At 43.1% G+C, this 21981-nt stretch overlaps 1 protein-coding gene and 1 non-coding gene across 3 annotated transcripts in view; both read left to right on the forward strand.

Moving 5' to 3' along the window:
- The window catches only part of WNT7B (Wnt family member 7B), a 90525-nt gene that overhangs the window by 4639 nt on the left and 63905 nt on the right, over window positions 1-21981 (forward strand). The gene's annotated exons all lie outside the window — the stretch shown is intronic.
- LOC118250205 (U1 spliceosomal RNA) lies at window positions 19774-19937 on the forward strand. Its single transcript, XR_004779360.1, has one exon. It is a non-coding gene; the product is annotated as a U1 spliceosomal RNA (small nuclear RNA).

Raw genomic sequence — 21981 nt, forward strand, 5'->3', positions numbered from 1 at the left:
TCTCCACAGATACAGAACAGGTGAACCCCCAAATTATATTGACTATTTTTTAGGATCACCTAAACCACCTTTTCTTTTGCTTAGGAGAAACAAGAAAAATAAAGAAGATTTGAATGCTGTGCTGCCGTAATCAATGTAAGCTTGGCTTACCTGTCTGATAGAGGCTATTTCCATCTGTTGAAGCTGCCACACAAAGACAGGAAAGTGACTGTGATATGACTTCCTAGTAGCTTTAGAAGATCAAGTCTACCATTTCTCCAAGACACCCAAACTAAAATTCCCTGTCTAAAATCATAGGGCTCTGGTAAACATGCCACCCTTCTCCCTGTTTGGTCTAGGCCAAACACTGGATACCCCTGAATTTAAATGCAGATGGATGTAGCCCCCATTCTCAATAGTTTGTGGCAAGCAGGTTCTGGGGATTATATTTCTAGCACACTTTAAATTTTAAAAACTCATGACAAGTAATTATAAGGAAAGGTGGTAGCATCTAGAATTTGTAGGATGACAGCCTGCAATTATTACATGTGTTGCATTACTAACACAATACTACCATTGGATATAAAGCATCATTAAATATGCAGATGAGCAGGTCAGGTTTAAAGAAGATATGATAGCATATTAAAGAACAAGGCTAATCCCTCAGAAGACAATCTTTCAAAGGAGGTGTTAAAGAGCTAGACAAAGAAAGCTGCAATTATACTGCTAGACTGACAAACACATTTTATGCAATGGAAAAAATACACCATGTGGACCTGGCAATATGGCATGGTAAAGGTAGAATGGTGCCAAGTGTTTTCTTAGTGCATGCAGCTATGTAATTTGGGCTGAAATACTGTCAGAGGGATTCCTCAAAACACACCTTAATGCTGTTGTCCTCCCAGGTCACTACAAACAGCAGGAAGCTGGGACCAGCTCTAGATCAAAGGTGTTCTGCAGGTGTGCTGACACGACACATTACAGAACTGCTTAATGTTGCAAGGGTGATTTTTTCAGCCCCTAACCTTTGCACATTGTTTAATCCACAGCGGATTCTCACCAGTGTTTTTCATACACATTGGCAAAACACCTCTACCTGCTTGCTACCTGACAGCTGGCTATTTGCAGCTCTAGGTCATATGCTTGACTCTTCTCATTATCTTTGTTCCTTTCTCCTTGATGCTTCATTGCCCTCCTGTACGGCATTGCCCCAGCCTGTCCCAGTTGAGGCATATAACTTTTATCATATGGCAGTAGCACCCTACATGGAAGAGTTGTGTGGGAACCAGCCAGGCCTCTGGCCATGAGAACCATGACCAAAATATCAATGCATGAAAGCAAAATATCCATGACTTCTGGAATTTTTCTGTGTACGCAGGCAAAGAGCCGAACAAGTTTATCACTGAAAGTTGTGGATTTACAAGCCCAGAATTACTTGGGAAGCTAAGAAAGATCAGGAGGTCAGGCATGCTCTGGAAGAAAAGCCAGGGAAAGAAGGTTCCTCAAGAATATCTTTCAGTCCTTTAAGGATTATTAGCACCTTCTCCATCTCTTTTACTTTCCCTTCAGTCCTGCCCCAAAGGTAAAAGGACACATTTTCCCTCCTTTGTGAAAAAATGCATAGGACTTGGTAGCTGCTTCAAGATAGCTCCTATATATTTGTTCTTGCTAAAATACATGCATAAGAAGCTTTGCAAATACTTCAGCTGGTACAAATGTGACAAAATTTTAGCTAAAGAGACACAAAGGATTTTCTTAGTAGAGTTCTCTATCTACATGCAATGTATTTCTGTGACTTCTCTCTTCTGTTACTGCCTGAATGCTGTTAGGACAAACCTTTATGCAAAGCACTGAATTGTTTTTTTTTCCACATTTCTCTTAGGTTTTGTTTCTCCTCTAAAGGCAGTTTTCTTGACAGTCTGAGGAAGCTGCCAGCTAGCTATCTTGTTCAGTACTAGCAGAGTATAGACAGTTTCTGCAAAGTTAAGATAGCTATGGCCAAAGCCATCACTTTCATAAAAAAAAAAAATCCTTCTTCTACTAGGATTTGACAGCAAGATAATTATCACCTGTTAAATATTTTATGGCCAATCACACCTTCTTTAGAAAATCTGATGGCAGGCTAAATTAGAGAGCTGTTGTATCTTTTTCTGGAAATAATTTTAAAAGTGGATACAATTTGTACCCATATTGTAGCTACATTTTTGTACTTCTGTTTTCTTCTCATCCTAGGCCTGTGGATCAGATTTCCCTTGTGGCAGAAACCCACTAATGATAAAATTCACTTTTATGCAAAAATCCCACGTAATCATCATGGTGACATAGTCTGTGTTCCAGCTCTTTGTCCAAGGTCAGATTTCATCCTGAGTTCCTAACTAATTAGGGAAAAGGACATCCAGTGGTATAGCAAGTGTGCAACTGTGGGCAAAAGCTAGCCTCAGATGTTTAACATGTGGCAGAAGAATTTTCCCCTGTGAAGTGGCAGCAAGTCCACTGGTCACTGTACTGTGTCCCAGATTGCTTATCTGTGGTAGAGCCACCCTGATGCTGGGTGGACTTTACTGGCAGATTTGTGGTTTCGGTACAAAGCGCGAATATAACGCTGATGATTTGCCTCTTCCTCCAGAACATACCTGGGATGCACAACAAAAGTGTTTTCTTCTGGATGGCCACCACCAGAGGTCTGTGCAGCACTTTGGGAAGCTCCTATATCTTGTCTTTTCAGCATGAAGGCCTACGGCTTCCCTCCCCTGGGGTTGCATCTGCAGCCAGTAACTTAACAAAGCAGGAGCAGCTGTGCTGAAGCTGACAGAGTGGTGCAAGTGAGAGGAGAACCAAGCCCAAAGTCAGCACAAGTCTTGTTCTTCCAGCATCCCTTCTCCTGCAGCCTTGGCACAGGCATGCGGTGTTTTGAAATTTGAAGGGAATGTGGCCATACTTCCCAAGAACATACAGCAAAAGCAATATTAATAGGAGGCTATTCCTCCATGTCAGACAAAACCCAAAATCAGTTTTATGGACTATTGAAAGAATCATTATGGCCTCTGGTGACAGTAAGAGCTGACATAAAAACAAAACGTTATTTATTTTTTGAGGGGAGAAGCACTTCAAAACACTGCGGCATTTTCTTGTTGTGTGCAAGGCACTCTGGGGAAGCCCAGCTTTCAAATCTGGAAGTAAGAATAACTCATAAAGATATAAACCACTGTCTGCCTGCAAGTAGGGTCTGGAAAACAATTTAAGGTGTATTTAATTTAAAACTGTTTAAGCGTGGCAGTTCTGGGCCTGTGTATCATATCCACCCTCCTAATCTGGCTGAAGTGAGACGTAATTATAGAATGTGACTACTATTTAATAATAGTTGCTTTCATACAAGGGTTGTAAGTGAATTAATCCTCCCAGTACTCAAGTGAACTGGGCAAGGATCATTTCACTCATGGCTGGGGCAGAACACAGCAGCTGCCAGGCAGCACACGGCAGAGCTGTGAGCACATGTGGGGCCAGCACTGGTCCTAACATCCCCCACAGCAATGCAGGAAAGCATCTGCAAAAGCCCAAGTGCATCTCTAATTGACCTGGACCATGGCCAGGGCAGCGGGGTAGCCCCTCTAAAGATGAGGCTTTTCTGCGGTGGGTTTTGCTCTGTGGTGATGACAGAGGAGGTCTGAGACTGGAGGAAAACATCAGATGCTGAATGGCCTGACTTCTGTCTGCCTCAGTTTCTCACAGCTTTAACAGGGCAATGGCAGTGCTGGCATGGCTTAGAGGGAGGGGAGGAAACCAAAAGCTGCCACAGCACTTTGGAAATGGAAAATGCAGTGTAAGTGCCACGTCATTACTTTCAGTGACTCTTCTCTGACAGCAAAGAGGAGAGTCAGCGTGACTCTGTCTCCTCAGAAAGATGGCATCGCACTCACCTGCTTCACCACCATGTCCAGTGTGGCCACTTCCCTGGGTCATGAGCATCACTTCTGACTGTCTCTCCCCATCCTGGCAGGCTGGCCAGACCCCCTTGGGCGCAGCCAAGCAAGGCTTGGCCAGGGAGAGCTGCTGGGCATGAGGCGGTGGCCGGTGGCAGCCTGGGCAGCAGGCAGGACATGGTTAAGGGAGCTCTCGGGGAATGGCAGCATCTCTCATGACTCCTTTGGCTGCTGGCCTGGGAGCCATGTGACTCCTTGGTTAAAAGAGTCCTCTCAACCATGAGACACTTTTTTTTTTCCCCTCTGGTTGTACCTTTTCTTTTCTGAAGTTAAAACAAAACGTACCCACAAAACTTTCCACATTAAAGTTGTACTGTAGTCTGATGACTCAGGGTGAGAAATTCAACGGGAATGAAGAGTAAGTAACATTTCTGAATCAGACCTGTTGTGCTGAGCCTTAAAGGACAGGAGGATTTTGCTGGATGGAGAACAGCATGTCTGTAAAGCCCAGTGAGCAAGGAGCAGAAAATGGGACTTACATCGATTCCCTACTGGTGTGGGCTACAGCTAAATCAGTTGGGGTAGTTTCATATACAGCGGACTTTGATGTTATCAAAAGGGCTAAGGGTGAGGGTGCAAATACATATGGCTTCATCTGATTCACAGTAAATTCCTTTTTCTTCACTCCCATGACCTTAAGGGGTACATAATTTAGCTTTACGGTTTTTGGTTGTTTTCCTTTATTGGCAACTCTCCTCACAGTATCTGAGCACCGCCCACAACAATTAGATTGGCACATCCCTCGTAGACTTCCTGGAGTCTTTTGTTCTTCTCCCTTTTCTGTCCCTGGGGAGCTCTGCCCAGGGTAGGTGCTTCTGAGGGCTGGGATGGGGTCAGGTTATTGTTGTTAATGTCACTCTGGTTATGTTGTAAAAGATATATCAAAGAGGAAGCTCTTGCACTATGACCCAAAGGTCATCACACTCTGGATTAGTCTAATCTCTGAAGGTTTGTTCCCCAGACAGATCCTTTCGACCGAGAGTAACTTACCTCTGGGCTCAGAGCTTTGTCTTGAGTTTTACGATCTTTGTTGTTCCAGAGGAGCTCAATAGGCCTGGCAGAGACAGAGGTTTGGTCTGTCTTCTGTTGCTAGGCCATGATCCACTAATTGCTATAGGGGTTAGTCTTTACACCTTGAACTGGGGATGAAAGAGAACAGGAGGGATGAGAAAGACATGCATGCAGAGACAATATGCAGAGCACAACCTCACCTGGTCATCCTTTCAAGTCGACACACTGTTTCATGGTCAGAACATGTTGGAAATCATAAAGCCTGTGTCTCTCTTTGGCTTTGTCCTCTTCTAGGAGAAAAGGGCAAACCATTTTGAAACCGCCTAGCAGGGAGCTTACCCATCTCTTTTGGTCTCATGTAGGCCACACTGTGTGGCTGGAGAGCAGCAAGTTCAGGGCTGTCCATTAACCAGTAACACAATACAACCCATGCTAAGGATGTGAGGGGTGCAGGGCAGACTTTAGAAACAACACCTTGCTCCTTTGTAAACCCAAAACACAGCTGTGCTTCTGAGCAGAACCAATGCATCATCTCAGTGTAAATACTTGATTTTAAGGAATGTGTTGGGACGAGCACTTGTGCCTGCTGCCCCTGTGTGCTCTTCTTTTCTCCTCTCCCTAGCCCAGCTCCATAGTGTGCCAATGCCTGCTGCTCAGCAACAAGACTTGGCAGGTGGTACCTGATGAGATAATCATGCCCCAGGGGCAGAAGGAGGCATAAGGTGCAGCCGGGTGCTCCTAATCTGTCCATGGGTGTGATTTTCTGTGGTAACCACACCCTCAAGTGTTGTCTTACTGCAATTAGGAAATTTGTTCAGTTTAGGTCAAGTACTTATATCAGGGTGCTCTTCACATCTAGCATGTGTTGGCATGGCAGGAGTGTGTAGACATCCAGGGTCAGGTGCTGTGCTGAGTGGTATCCCTGCCACTATGAGCTCCTACTTCTCATCACTTTGTGCTTATTTCCAAGCCTCGACCTTCCCTTTCTGTTTCAGGTGCTGTGGTGGTTTTACTTGGGTGGGTGGCCGAGCTCCACCACAACCGCTCTCTCACTCCCTCTCCTCAAAGAGGAACGGGGAGAAAATACAATGAAAAGGGCTTAAGGGTTGAGATAAGGACAGGGAGATCGCACAGTAATTATCGTGATGGGCAAAACAGACTCATCATAGGGATATAGTAAGATTTATTGCTTATTACTATCAAGCTAGAGAAGTGAGAAACAAAGGAAAGAAACCAAAAGCACCTTCCCCTCCAACCACCCTCTTCCACCTCCTCCCCCCGAGCGGCGCAGGGGAATGGGGGAATGGGAGTTATGGTCAGTCTATAGCTCTTCTTCTCCGCCACTCCTTCTCGGTCACTCTCGTCCCCTGTGCTGTGGGGTCCCTCCCACGGGATGCAGTCCTTGCTGAACTGATCCGGCGTGGGCTGCCCACAGGCAGCAGCTCTTCAAGAACTGCTCCAGATATGGGTCCGTACCACAGGGTCCATCCCTCAGGAGCAAACTGCTCCAACCTGGATCCCTCACGGGCAGCAGCTCCTGCCAGGTCACCTGCTCCTGCGTGGGCTCCTCTCCACGGGCTACAGGTCCGGCCTGGAATCTGCTCTGGCAGGGGTCTTCCACAGGCCGCAGCCTCTGTCGGTGCAGGTCCACCTGCTCCACCGTGGTCTCCTCCACGGGCTGCAGCGTGGAACCCTGCTCCACCGTGGTACTCCATGGGCTGCAGGGGGACAGCCTGCTTCACCATGGTCCTCACCACAGGCCGCAGGGGACTTCTGCTCCGGCGCCTGGCGCACCTCTCCCCCTCCTTCTTCACTGACCTTGGTGCCTGCAAGGCTGTTTCTCACACCTCTCACTCTCCCAGCCGCTGTGTGGCGCAGTGCTTTTTTTCCCTGTCTTAAATATGCTCTCACAGAGGCGCAAAACAACATCACTTATTGGCTCAGCTCTGGTCAGCAGTGGGGCCCTTACCAAACATGGGGCAGCTTCTAGATCCTTCTCACAGAAGCCACCCCTATGGCCCCCTGCTACCAAAACCTTGCCACTACAGGTGCAAATAAAAACAAATGAAAATACCCACCCCTGGGACTAGGCACAAGTTATATCACAGGCAAGGACCCTTTTAAGAATTCACCACTTTTCCTTTCTGGAGTTTCCATTTTACAGAAAGGGCTTTGAAAACCAAAATATATGAGGGCTGTACTGCAACAAAGACCAAATGGCAGCTCCTTCCTGAAGGTAGCAAATGCTTTGCTTTTGCAGGCTGACTTGCATTTCAGTCATGCTGCAGGCAGGTATGGCAGCTAGGTATTAAATCAGTCAGGTAATGAAGAATACCTGACAGGTACACATCTTTCTACTGTTTTATTAAAGACTTGGTGTAATAACATCTGACAGGCAAAAAGGTTCTCTGGCTGCCACTGAGGTGAACAGGAAAGGGGGGCTTCATGCTGCTTGCAGCATTTGTTCCCTGTGTCTTTACTTGGCAGATCTGTCATTGCTTGCCACAAGCCGCACACTGTGGTTCCTGTTCCAGCCTTGCCTGCTTAGGCTGCAGGAAGGGGAGATGTCTCCATGCCTTCACACAGGGAAGCACGTGCAATGTTTTTCCTGTTTGCCCTTCATGTAAGCTTATATTTTGGTTCCATCTAAACTTTGCCTGAGCTACTACAGGATTTATCTCACAGTATTTTGTTAGGACACTGCTGTTTATTGTAAAGACGTGGCAAAATACATCAACTCAGAAGAAGATCTCATATGCTGGGTAAGGGTAAATCAGGGGCCTGGTATATTTTACCTCTCTGAAAGTGGAAAACACTTTCAGTGCTAACAAAAGTCTCGTTTGCTTTTCTTCATATTGCACAGGTTTTTTTAATTTTTTATTTTTTGAGGTTTGTCAGATCTTTGCTTACATGATAGTTGCTATTGTACACCTAATTAGAAATCAGTGTTAGCTTGCTGACAGTAGCTGGCATAGTTTGTGTTCCCCCTAAGACATCTTGTGAGATAATTAAAGTGATGACTGACAACATAGCATAGCGAAAGTAATGTTTCTCAAAGTGATGCCGCTTCTACAGGTTGCTTGTACACATTCTGTTAAATGCAACCCCGTTATAACTACGCTGGTTGATGATTTCCCTGGAAATTAGACTGACCCTCCTTTTTTTTTTTTGACAGAGAGCTAATCCTGCAAGTCTCTCCATTTCTGACTCCTTTCATGTTTAAATGTATGTGCAGGAATATAGTGTTTACGAAGGGTGCCTGAATCAGAGCCCTGGAAAATGAATTCCTCTCCTTACCCACAAAACCAGTACAGCACAAGCAGAGGGTGTGTGAGCTTCCCCACTCCACCCCATCCTTGTGTCTCATCCATGACCTAGAGGGGCAACCTCTAGATAGGCATGAGCGGGTGGCTCAGTCTCTGTACTTATTTAATCCTTGGCCAACCTGCTAAGGCTGCCAATAAGGGTGCCAATTGTGGTGGTGGTTTCTGTGATGTGGATAGTTGTCCACTGGGAACTGGATTAAGACCATCAACTCATTTCAAATACTCTAGGCCACAAAGCATCTGCCAAACGGTAACCATTTTTTTGGTCACTACTGACTTGGGTCATGTTTGGATCAGTGATGAAAGGCTCCATATCCCAGTACCAATCCCCTGAGCAATACAGTTTCCCGGAATAATTTTTTTAAAGAAGGAAAACATTATTTATTGTCCTAAATTCTCCTTTGATCTGCAGTTTTTAGTGTGCATAATGGCTTTTTAAGGTGCATAATTTTCATTGCCTCACTGTAGAGGATTCAGAGACTGGGAGAGATTTTGGAAGATGGCAGGTGGCAGATCCATGGGGTGTGATCTAAAGTGAGCTCTCAGGGAGAATGGATACACACCCTGGCACCTCAGCTGGCATTGCATTTGGACCTAAAACTTTTACCTTCTTAAAGCTTATCTTATACATACTTACAGTCTCTCAGTAGGGAAACTACCATTAAACTGAAGATCACATTGCTTTCTTGTTTGCTCTTGTTCTTTCTAATATATCTAGATATCTATATCAGATAAATGCAGTCAACCAGCTTTTCTGGTAGCTCTTCTAGAAGCCGATTATATTGTCAGATATCTTTGTTACCACAGTCTCTGAACCCACCACAACCTTGTGTATATGCCCGTTAACATGTCATTTTTTTGGGAAATGCCTTATTTCACATGTATTGAACTGCAGGATGCAGGGACTAAATAATTTCACTCAAATCACACAGTCCAGCAGGGTGAAGAAATGAAAGGGAACTTTCCTGATCTCAGTGTAGACCCCAAACCATTAACAGTTCTTCTCTTCAGCATACCTGAAAGCGGAGTTAGGGTCAGCTGAAATTTGTAGTGTAGTTGGCAATAAATAATATTGCCTTCCATAGCTGTGTGTGTTGCGCAGAAGAGACCCCATCTCAGAAAATACCTGGGCAGGAAACATGTTGTCAGCATGCCGAAGGAATGTCATTGTGGATTTTCTTGGATAGTACAAAGCTGTGCAATATTCCCTATTCCCACCAGTTCTCCCTTGAACTGAGCAAAATACTAAGAGGTGACTTTTAGTTTTCCTTCCTGCCTGCCTGCCTGCCTTCCTGCCTTCCTGCCTTCCTGCCTTCCTCCCTCCCTCCCTCCCTCCCTTCCTTTTTCTTTCTTTGGGGTAATTTACATTTGTGCTAGTATGAAGGCACTATGCTTGCATTAGTTCCTTAGAACAATGACAAATCTACCTTCTTCTTCTCTATTACACCTGGAAAAGACGCATGTTACGATATCAAGAGAGTGGCTCTTGAGATAGAAAATTCTCGGCAGATCCATTACAGTAATGGATGGTCAGATACAACAGATAGGGGTAAACAACAATGATATTGAATTAATTGTGAGGCTGTGATAGTATCTGCTTTCTATCACACAAGTGTCAGGATCACCATATCAGTAGATATCTCATGGAGGTTTATTGATATTAGACTGCAAAGCAGATATTTTGGATTTCCTTATATTTTGTTTAAAATAATAAACAAAAAATTATGTTATTCCATGTATCCTTTCAGTGTGAAAAGTTGTTTCTATTAAGAGAAATAGAAGAAGATGGAAAAAGTAGGGAAATGATTGTGTTTGTAAGACTATATGCAGAGGTATAGATATATATAGAATTCATAATTCTTTAGTTCTTAAAAAATAAATGTATCGCTACAAAGCTTTCTTTTTTTCTTTCTCTTTGCTTTTTTTTTTTTTTTTTTAATTTAAAGTTTCTCAGCTTATTTGAAGTCCTTTTATCTTGAGTTTCTATTTCCAGAGTAGAAGTTTCCCTTTTAATAGCAGCTGAGGCTTAAATCAAGAAAACACATGGAGAAATGTAAGCATACTGGCTTAAGAGAACTTGTAGTTACATGCATATGTTTAAGTAGACCATGGCCTAAACCTAGGAAACATGGGACATACACAGGGCCTACCACCCTCCTATGTTCCCAGAATACAAAGGGATTTCAACACAATTAACTCTTTCCTAAATCAGGTTATTAAGTTGGGTGATAGCTCTCAATTTTACTTTCTTATTAGTATCAAACACACAAAACGTGAGCTGAAAACATAAAGTGCCAGTGAAATCTCAGCTTGGGGCATGACTCAGGTTTTTCCTTTCAGCCTGATGGCTGTGTGCAAAAGCTAGACTTACTGCCTTAGGAGCTTCAGGACATAAGGTGGGGGAGAGTGAGGGGTAGCAAGGGATGGACAGCAAGGACAGGGGCTGCGTATACCCCATGGAAGAGAGAACAGAGAGATGTAGGGGGTGGAAAACCCAACAGGAGGGAGAATGAGCAAACTGGGAAGAGAAAAGGGGAAGGAAGCAGCAGGAAGGAAGAAAATCAGAGGTCAGGAAAGCATGAAAAACAGAAGAGGTGGAGCTGGAGAGTGAAGCAGACTGTAGGATCATTGCCAGAGGAAGAGTTCTTGGGAGGTTCAGCGCTTAGCCGAATCGTGGTTTAACCTTTCTTGTTGGTCAAACCTCCATCAGCTGATAATAAATGTAACCACCTGAGAGCACATTTTTTTTGCAGCTCAGCATGAGGACCAGAGCTGGGAGAGGAGAGGAGCATAGTCTGGAACCGGGAGGCAAGTGTGGAGTTAGGAGAGGTGATCAGAAAGCAGGAGCAAAGCAGCACAGGAAACTACTCTCAGGCAAGAGACACTCTACTGTGCCTCTGAGGCTTATTTGTCCCCCATAGAGGATGTGACTCAACATCACTGGTCAGGAAGAGACAACAAAGAATAGAGCAGGATATATTGATGGCTAATTTCAGCAGGCAAAGGATGATCCCCCTTTTGAGGAGAGGGCAGGGGGAGAGATGCAGGAGAGGGCATGTAAAAGGAGTAAGAGACAAAGCAGAGTTTACATCAATAAGAGAATTTGGCTTTGGAAGAAGATTTTCTGCATGGCTGCTCCACATAAATTGTGTTTAGCTCTACAGATTTTGGGGTTTCTGACAAGGCTCTTGAATGTAAACTCCTAAGGAGAATTTTACTATTTAGCATCCCAATATGCTGTCATCCACTGAACCTAAAGCCTTGTGAGGGTGCACTTTTAAGTTTATAAATTTGGTGATGCTCTAATAATAATGGTTAATAAGCACATAGATTAAAGGCTCTCTTTATGGGATTTCATTTGTAAGTATTGGGGTACTAGGGGGTAAAGGCCTGTCTGGCCTGTGATTCCACAACAGTAGTGTGTAATATATATATTAATAACATAATATCGCATTTCTTCAGTGATAGCAAATGCTGTGTAATTCCGGCGTGCAGGAGTGAATTGGGACAGTCACTTGGAGGAGATGCTCAGCTTTTCCTTCCTCTGGAGCATGAGTTCATTTCAAAAACCAGGCTTTCAGGGGGTGTAACATCGTTTGTGTGTAGCCAAACCATGAAGGATTTTCTTCTCAAAATATATTCAGCTCCTTTCTTCCCATCTCAATAACTAACTCTCTTCAATCTTTCAGCAGACTAGAATATAGTTTTTGAATATATATAGGAGCTATTGCTTGGCACAGAATAGAGGTTGTGGCTTTTATAGTATCCATACTATATCCATATCAGGGTCCAGTGTATTACACTGTATTTTGGAATATGTCTTTTTTTTTATATAGAACTAAGTCCAGTACCATGCATATTTCACATCTCTTTCTTCTTTTCTGTTGTCTTCTTCATGAACACAGATATATAAAGGGTTGAGAAGCTATAGAAAGACTCAGGAGAAGGTCCTTTAAGACTTCAAATGATTTTTGGATCTTACTTTTAGCCTTGTTTAGGGTTCTCTTTCCAAAGTTTCCCCCAATTTTAATTGAAATTGGTGCCTCATATACACATACATGATTTCAGTGTAAGTCACACAAAGTGGTTCCTAAAGTTTCACTCAACAGTTTTTGCTAAAGACATGTATAAGTAGATCTAAGACAAGGCAAATGTTAATGTGCGCTGGCTATTTTATCTCATCCTTCTGAGGAATTTAAACTCATGGAGAGGAACAGAGTGAGATTGTCATCTGAAGTAAACTATTTTATCAAATCTTAATCTCAGTGCAGCTATGCTGGTTTGAATCGTGTCTCTGGTCTCACAGTCACAGACCTGCATTTTTCTTTTTCTGACTCTCCTCTATTCCCTTCACTATTGTTTTCCTAAAATATTTTATTTTAGGATTAAGGAAGGAGATAACTGATAGAGAAACACAGCACTGAAACAAGGCTCTGAAGCCATTGATGGTCCTCTTGGTACATTCTGCTTCTTGGAAGAAGCCTGGCATCACCTGCTTTCCATGAGATGTGAAGTTAGAGAGATGCTACCCAGGGAGTAGGAAGCACAGTGCAAATACCTGGAGAAAGGTTTGCCCACAAGCTTAGCAACACATGCTCACACACGTCACCCAGGCAGAACAGTAAATGCTAGCTACAGTGCTTCCAAGCTGAGAACACATATCTGGGCAAACATAGGTTATTATAACTCTGGACAGCAAACCACAAAGGCATTCAAAGAATCACCACCACAACATTTTACAGAATATTATTACAACTGTCACCAGCAGTTCTGTCAGAAATCTGAAAATTGCAAAGGACAAAATTTAGCTACTGAGGAGCAGAGAATTCTCAAAAATTCTCTGGCAGTATGCTGGCACAGTTTGGACCAGAGAGAAAAATGCTGGGCTTTGCTGCTAAGCATCCTGCAGAGCACAGGGGGAAAAATAATATCAGAATGATATTACATTATCATCTACACCTCTTCCTTTACAATCCTCCATGCATTTTTGTCAGCATCTTTATGCCTGCTCTCTCTCTCTCCTTCTGAATTGCACCACCTCTGGAGCTGGACTAGCTCCATGGACCAACTGGAAGGCAGTTCTTCATCAAAATCTCTGATCTCACCATAGCTGTCAGTTTGGAAATGGGTTTGAATTTTATGAGAGAGAAAGTAAAATGGAGTTGTACTCATCTGTTCTATACCTGTAGCAGGAGAATGTGTCACAGTATTAGTGGCACACTGCAGTTAAATTATACCTCTGATGTCACATAAAGCGCCTGGCTGGGCATGGTCTCTCTTGTTGTTAAAAGACTTACTTTGTGCATTTATATATTCTGATATAAAATACCTGATATTTTGTGTTGCTCAAGAACTTCATTATACATTATTAATTGTCAGAGGAGAAGTAGAGATTTGAACACAAGAATCTGGGAGCTGGAGCTTCTGGAACTTGGGAAGCTTCCACAGGGAGAGATTTGGGGGGGCTGGAGCCTTTAGGCTATCTTGATAGGAGGTGGAGCAGGGCTGCTGTTGAAGAAGTGGAGAACTTGAATTCCTGCTTTCAGTCCCACTCTGCGTCCTTTTCAGCTGCTTCTTCAATCAGAAGTGATCCACCAGTGCATTGCATAAAGGCTACAGTTAAATTATTAGGAGTGAAATGGTTAAGCACACTGATTGCCATTTTCACCAGATTTCAGTAAAAGCAGATTTGTAACATAAACCATGCAGCTTGAATTTCTCCCAGAGCTATAGTTCCAGACTCCTTGCAGACTGAAGGGAACAGCAGAGTTACAGTAGTTTGTATGTTGAAGGGCTAAGGGATTTTTTAATATATTCAGGATCAAAATGTTGCTGCAGTTTCCAAACCATAAACAAGGACATGTCAATGCAGTTGGCCCCAACTACTATCTGTGTGAGAGCCTGCCAATATATGTGCAAAGTGTTGCTGAGCATGTGCAAACCTGTGCCAGCAAAGCCTTGTTGCCTCTGTCATAATGTATTCCAGCAATGGCTCTCCTGGAGCTCCACACACATGAGCACATCCCGTATGCTCCTCTATGCTGGGGTGTGAGCACAGCCAGGGTGGTGTTCAGTGGTGCGTGCTTTCTGTGCTCCTGTGTGATGCCCTATACAGGAGAGGATATAAACACTTGAGAGAGGTATAAAACATATCATTTTTGCTACATGCCATGTCTGTCTCCCTCTAAAGCCATTTGTTTTAACACTGAGAATTGGGTGACTTGTCTGTAATACAGCACTGACATGGTGGAGTTGTCACAGTGTCCAGTTGTGAAATCATCCCATTGTGAAAAATCCCCTGAACTGGCACTGCCCTAATGACGTGGCAATTGGTGTTGATCTGGAAAGTGAATTTCAGCATCATGTCATCTCACTTGGGCCACAGCCATGCAATGCTGGATGGGATATTTTGTTACTTGGTGTGGTTGTTTGCTACCATGATAAAATGCAACTGCATTTTTGTAAAGGTAAAAAGACTTCTACTTCACAGGCCAGAGGGAAGATGACAACGTATCAGAACAGGAGTACTTTTGAGGCAACCTGAGGCTGCTATCCTTATGAAAATGCAGATTGCCTCAGGGTCAATGAGTATAGTTGTATAAGGTCTATAAATGGTCAGAAAGTCCCAGCTTCTCGGTTGTATGGCACACTCATTGCCAGTGGCAATGACTTATATTTCACATGAAGCCTGTCAATCTACCAGGACTGACTGTTGCATCTCTGATATGAGAAATACTGTTTGTGGGGGAAATATGTTTATTTATGTGCTAGTGGTTCTATAAGTGCTCCTTAGGTTGGAGCTTCAGAAGTGGCTCAAGCATGCCCATGTTAAGGTGCTGGATAAATTATTAGGCATTTCTGCAGCTTACCAGCTGATATCACCACAATGTAATAGATTCAACGTATGTGCTGAACAAAGCAATCTGTTGTATCAGGTTCCCGCTTAGCTCAGTTCAGCGAGAGGCTGATGTTTTGTGGCCTAATTTCACCAAAGTGCATAATCCCGGGAGTATCCCATTGGCTCTGATTTGAACTCAGTGGGAACATATGCAGGCTTAAAACTTTCCACACACTCTTAGGAGCATGCCTAAAGCCCATGCCTGGTGTACTCAGTGGAACAAACACCAGAGGGTTGAGTGTCTTCTGCAGCCAGTGGTGACGAGTGTGCTTCGGTCACAGCGTACTCCCTAGGGTGGGCGATTGCTTCACCAGGCTGTTTGCAGTTATATTTGTTTCTGACCAGGGTTGTTTAGTTTGCCCCTTTGCTCTCAGACCTTTGCTTGGACAGTCTGGGTCACTTTTTAAGAGCTGCATTTAAAGAACAAGTTCAGATCTCTTTGGGAAATCTGCCTTCAACCATCAAAATTGAATGGGACAAATCTACATATGTAACACTCTGAATATGCATTGTCACTCAGTTGCCTAAAGGAGATATGAGATCTTGAGGAAATTGGGCTGCTTCTGTGCTGGAAATCTGTCTTTCAACTCCTTGGAAATCTGAGTGATGGACAGATGTCCTTTCAATAATCTGGCTCCCCAGCACTGTTACAAGCTTTACTGAAAGCCTGGAGAATATAGTGTGTACTGACTCACACACGTGTGCCATTGCCCATACATCCAGCTGAAGATGTGTGCCTTGCCCAGCCACCTGTATAGTGCTGCCTTCCTTCTCACAGAGGTGCATCCCTGGCTGCATCACCACTCCATCTGCTGATCTAGCAGGGAAGGAGAGGGAAAAACATGGACATAGGCAAGGTCCTGAGCAGAATGGGAATACTAAGATAGCAATAATGAGAACTGATACTGATACTGCTTTCCTATGTACATATTGCCAGGCAACTTCTACAGTGAGGACAGTCATTTCTCTGGAGTCCACAGTCCTGTGGACTTAAGCAGCCTTTAGCACAGGCCACATTTGTTTGCTCCAATCATTTTATTTAACAGGATGAGTCAAATTGCTCCAGTTCCCTCCCAGTCTGAGACATGGTTGATTGAAGGGGAGGGTGTGGAGGTTGCAGCAGGAGGGAGAAAGAGGGAATAGTCTCCTTTGAAAGCGAATAAATGCTACCACTTCTGCTAATTGCAAAGAAGTCAAAAGCTAAGCCATAAATGGTAGTGCAAGTCTGAGATTACTCGACAGCCCTGTTATTCAAATGCAGAATGCTGTATGAGGCAGATATAGAAGAGCTTAGTGTTAGAAAGGGCTCTTATCTTCACTTGTTAAACCACTCGTGTGTTATGACAAGTCATCCCCAGCCTAACAAATGAAGCTTAGTGCACCACCAGCAGCATTAAAAAGTACAGATGCTGGGAACTCTAACAGTGGACCCAAATGGCCCCTGATCTTTGAAGAACTGACACCTCAGTTCAGCCTTCACTCAGACCCCTTTCTCGTGAAAGGTCTGAAACTCACCTGTCTGACACCTACAGATGAACCTGCAAAGTACTCTTTTTGATAGGAGAATTGACTTCCCTGTCACTTTAATCTAGTAAAAGACTCTTATGGATTTCAATAGGCTTTGGATCAAGCCCAGGAGTGACCGATAATGCACACAGAGCATTAACATGTGGCCCTGAAGGATGGCAGATATCACAGCTTCTGCTTGTATTTGGCAGCTCCTGTTAAAGCCAGGACATACCAGAATGGCTCCTCAGAGATTGCTTGCTGCGGAGTGGCAGAAAATTGGCCTCGGTGTTAATATCCAGAGTTGTTTTCAAAGTGAACTGGATTGCATATTAGTGCATAGGATTTTTCCTTTGAAAAATTCAGTATATGGAAACCACAATTACTCCATGATAAGAGGTAAACAAAGAAGAACGAAAGGAACTATCGTCTTGCAATCCATTTGGATGTTTATCTGTAGCAACACGTAGAGGTGGATTAACACAACCAAATTTAGGCAACTAAGAGAGTCAAGTTAGGAGTCTAGTCTCCCTGCGTGCTTTGTATAGTTAATAGAGAAACAGGCAGGTCCATGGCATTACTCAATCCACCTCCATTGTGAATCATCCTGGGAGGCAGCTAGCTCTTTCCTTGATGGTAGAGGGAACTTAGGGTGTCCTGTTGCCTAACTCAGGCACCTTTGGCAACACTATGAATGGTATAGAAAATGGGTCCAATGAAGCACACTACCAAATATCACCATTGAATTCCTATTAAAGTGAATCAGCCCTAACTTTGAGTAAGAATGCTGAAATTCAGGAGAGTTTGAAGGGAGCAAATGGCATGCTAAAGAGGCAGGGGACCGCACAACTCTGTGCCCATGACGCACCTTGGATCCCAAGTAGCATAGGGAAAATGCAGTCCTGGCAGTCTTTCTGCTGCGTGAATTTTCAGATTGATGAATGGGAGCTGTAATAGTCCCACATAAATTAAAATAGTCTTGCTACATTGCAGCAGCAACATCCTTTATGCTGGTGGACTGAATGACAGCACTGTTACATAGCAGCATCTCTATGGAGGTTGGATAGTGAGGACTCACTTACAGGAACCCACTGATATTCCTGAAACAAAACAATTCCACAGCCTTTTCCATAAGTTATCAGCACCATGCTCAATGTACAGCTGAGGAGGAAGGACAACAAACCTCTTTCTAATTCAGGTAAGGAGTTCAGCAGCAGTGCAAGCAGAGGTAACACAACCCCTAGAGCTGCTGAAATGTGTTTGGGACTTCCAAGCAGTGTGAATGAGTCACAAGGAGGGACAGAGAGAGAGAGAAAGAAAAGCAAGCTCAAATCTGGGAAGGTAGAAAGTGTGGGTGGAAGGCAAATACCGTAGACAAGCAAAGGGCTGCTGTGTGAGTTAATTGAATCCTATAGATACTAATACTTATCATAAATACCAAAGAGGTTTTAGCAACCGCAAGCTTTCAGGAAACAGTAAATGAAAACAGTTTCCTGTGGCCAGAAGTACCAGAGAGGAAGATGTGAGTGGAGGAAAAAGAGATAGCAGGACTGTGAACACAAGGGAAAGGGTACTGCGGAATATGACATAATGGAACATGGATTAGCAGTGATTATGTGGCATGGATAACAAGATCAGATGATTAGCTTTTCCAGAAAGATGCTGTGTTGTTTTTCCCAGTAATCTCTTATTAAAAGGGTGCTAGAATGCATGAACAATACAAGAAAAACCCTTTTTATTCTAGTGGCTTTTCCTCCCATAACTCTGTAAATTTTGCACATAAAGCATTGAAGGATACCTTTTTTTTTTTTTTTTTTTTTAAAGTGATACTTCATTTTAGTATTATGTTGCTTGCTTCACATCAGGATTGATTGCTCAGGATTGCTCAGGATTGCTCAGGATTGCTCAGGATTGATTGATCCTGATTGCTAGACATCAGGAAGAGGTTCTTCACCGAGAGGGTGGTCGCACACTGGAACAGGCTCCCCAGTGAAGTAGTCACTGCACCAAGCCTGTCTGAATTTAAGAAGAGATTGGACTGTGCACTTATTCACATGGTCTAAACTTTTGGGCAGACCTGTGCGGTGCCAGGCATTGGACTTGATGATCCTTATGGGTCCCTTCCAACTCGGGATATTCTATGATTCTATGATTCTATTTATTACTTTATACTCCACAACATTAACTTCAACAAAGGCCTGCCCCACGGGGTGCAAAATGCATCTTAGAAAGTAAGGAAGAAATGCAATGCATAGGAGAGTACAAAGAAATTTCTTTGACCCTTTCATGAGAATGTTATAAAATAAAGTCTAAATTTTAGGCATTGCCAATATATATATATATATATAAATTTTGGGGAGGACAGAATGCAGTGAGTTTCAAATATAATTGTCAATGCTGGTCTCCAAACCTTCCCAGGTAGCTCCATCCACACGTTAAGTAGAACAGTATTCAGAATGGATATAATGGTGAGAATCTGGGCCACAGCTGTTGTAAGTTAGCATACAAGCCAAAGCAGAGAGGGAGGTTTTTTTTCTTGAAATTATAGGAATGATTGCTGTGCATTTAGTTTGGTGTTGAAACTTTTCCTGTTCTGTGACTGCCTCAGTAATTTCAGATGAGTCAGTTCAAAAGACTCTTAGGAAGGGGCTACAGAAAGGATACTGCCCTGACCTTCGTGACTGTTTCTCTCATAATCTCTAGAGTGCTCTTGAACAGGAATTTGCAATTGACATCAGAGTTGCTGCTCAGAGCTGGCATTTAAAAGCTCCGAGTTTGTGTTAAAATTTCAGTTTAGATTTTTTTTTTTTTTTCTGGAGAACTGCCAATGAATCATGAGTGTGGCTTGTACCTAAGTGTGCATTAGCATGGCGTTTTTAACTTCATGGTCACATTTTCTTATGGGATGCCTGCCTCAGGAGTGCATACCCTTGTATATTTGCTGAAATTGGCAGAGGGTCTGCAGGCTTTCTTCTTGTGGCTGTGAATGAACACAGGCTGTCTGGATGAGAGAAGGAAGGTCCTGTGGGTCAGATGTTTTTGTGTTGCTATCAGGAGCTACATTCTCTTTCCTGTCCTATCCTGGCAGGGGAGGCACCATGATCAGGCAGGCGGTTTTCCCAGGGTGAAGCTCATACCTTGAACTCCAGGTATGCTGATCTGTGCGATTTCTCCAAATGTGGGAAACTTGACTGTATAATTTGTGGTAGTGGGGGACTGCATTTGTGCTCTCCACTGGTAAAGGAATTGGAACTAGATGATCTTTAAGGTCCCTTCCAGCCCGAGCCATTCTATGATTCTATCCCATTTACCTGTGTATTGCTAGCAAAGTCATTTAAACTTCTTTTTCAATTTTTTATTTTTTATTTTTGAATTTAGTAGTAGTTGTTCCCCACGTTTGATTGCTTACTTTGGGTTCCCAGCATGTGGCTTTCTGAAGTGGTGAACAACCACAGCTGCAGAAAAGCACCAGAAGTCAGAGGGGTCAGTGTTTAAAACCAAAAAGTACTCTGAAGGCTGGTGTCTTAAGACCCATCAAACTGAATTGCTCATACCAGCAAATACTTAGATGTTACATCTTACTAAAATGCTAAGGTGGGAGGAATCATATCTCTTTACCTCAAGTGGATAGATATTGTTAAATGATTTTTTTCTGTGATTCTCTCACACTTTACATTGGTTGGTGCTGTCCAAAAGCTAAGGTGAAGCTCAGAGTTGCTCTATAAAATGGAATAAAATAAATAAATAAATAAATAAAATAAATAAAAATATATAAAATAAAGCCTGGGGTGTGCACAGTGAGCAAGAAGAAAGCAAAACAGAGCAATTGCTCATCAAGAGAGTGCATCCATCCTGCACACTAAGTGGAGGAGAGGGTCCTGTGGAATAAAAGGTTATGTTACCATAAGCATGGAAGATAGCTGAATTAAAGTTTCACTGTCAGTCCTCATTCTGTCACTTCCTAAATTTTAAGTACTTGAACTTATGACCTTGAAATGTTAGTTTAGAAATGCTTTCTCTCCGTTAATGTTATGTATGCTTACAGTGGTTAATATGGAAAGATTGATGGAATGACCCTGGACGTGAAAGCCTGATGTAGATTTTTTCCCCTCCATTTTAGGACAACAGCGCTTTCCATACTTGATTTTCTGAGGCTTCCTCTATGACTTAATATATTGGCTCACTCACTTTTAAATTAACAAGTTACTTGAAACCTGTTAAATCCTAGAATTTAACAGTTTGGGATTCTAGAGGCATTTACCAAATTCATCCCTCATACTAATTTAATGACTTTGGTATTTGGCTTATTGCACCCATTTTATTTTGGAAGGTTAATCCTGCTAGCCTTACTCACAATGAAGAGATGCATAGACTTGGCCTATTACACTGGACTCCTTTGTATCAACAACTCAGTAAACGAAAAGACATATTTGGATGCCTTTGCACAGCGAAAAAGAACTACTTTGTTTTTTGCAGAAGAAACAGAAGCATTCACAGGGCAAATTACAACTTTGCCACATAGTTGATAGAAAACTGCTAAGTGATGATTTCATGCAGCAGTTTGCTGAAGATCTCATTATGCTTATAAGCTCTTGGTTAAATATATTCTAACTCTTGAACTGTAGCTCCTATTAAAAGAATGTGTATTTATAGATAAAGGTGTTAGAACACACTATTTTCTACAGCTAATCACGCTGCTGAGAAAGTATAAGCCAAACACTGCCCTTTGCAGGAGAAGGAAAGCAAAGTGCTTGGCTGGCTGTGTTAGCGCATAGGTGCATGTGCACATGTGCATGGGTGTGCAGGTGTCTGTAACAAAGGAGGAGTTAACTACTATTTGAAAAAAAAATAATCAACCCTGGCAATTTCTGGTTTTGCTTCATTTCTTTTGAAGAAAAAATGTGTGAAAGGTGAAGCCTGCAAAACAGCTTGGCTACATTAGGCCAGGGAGCATGAAGAAGGGCGACAGCAGAGGAAAGGTATCATGGAATACATCTGCACATAAGCAGCATTAGTTGGAAGACATCATCATGCCATGGCTGCTTGGTGGCTGAGGATAAGATGGATGTTGTGGGCTCCCCAGGGGCCCCACCAAGCCCCTTCTGTAACAGGCAGATTTAGCTTCCCTGTTGCCAGGGTTGGCTCCAAGTCCAAGAGGTAGGTCTGAGAAGGTGACTGTTCTTCCTCTGAGAGTCCCCAAGGTTGTGGATAAATTTGCAGTCAGTATGGCAGTACCCTCCAGCCTTTCAAAACCCAAAGACAATGGACAGCTGGGAAGAGC

This window comes from Cygnus atratus, chromosome 1 (genome assembly GCF_013377495.2).
Source record: "Cygnus atratus isolate AKBS03 ecotype Queensland, Australia chromosome 1, CAtr_DNAZoo_HiC_assembly, whole genome shotgun sequence".
Lineage (NCBI taxonomy): Eukaryota > Metazoa > Chordata > Aves > Anseriformes > Anatidae > Cygnus > Cygnus atratus.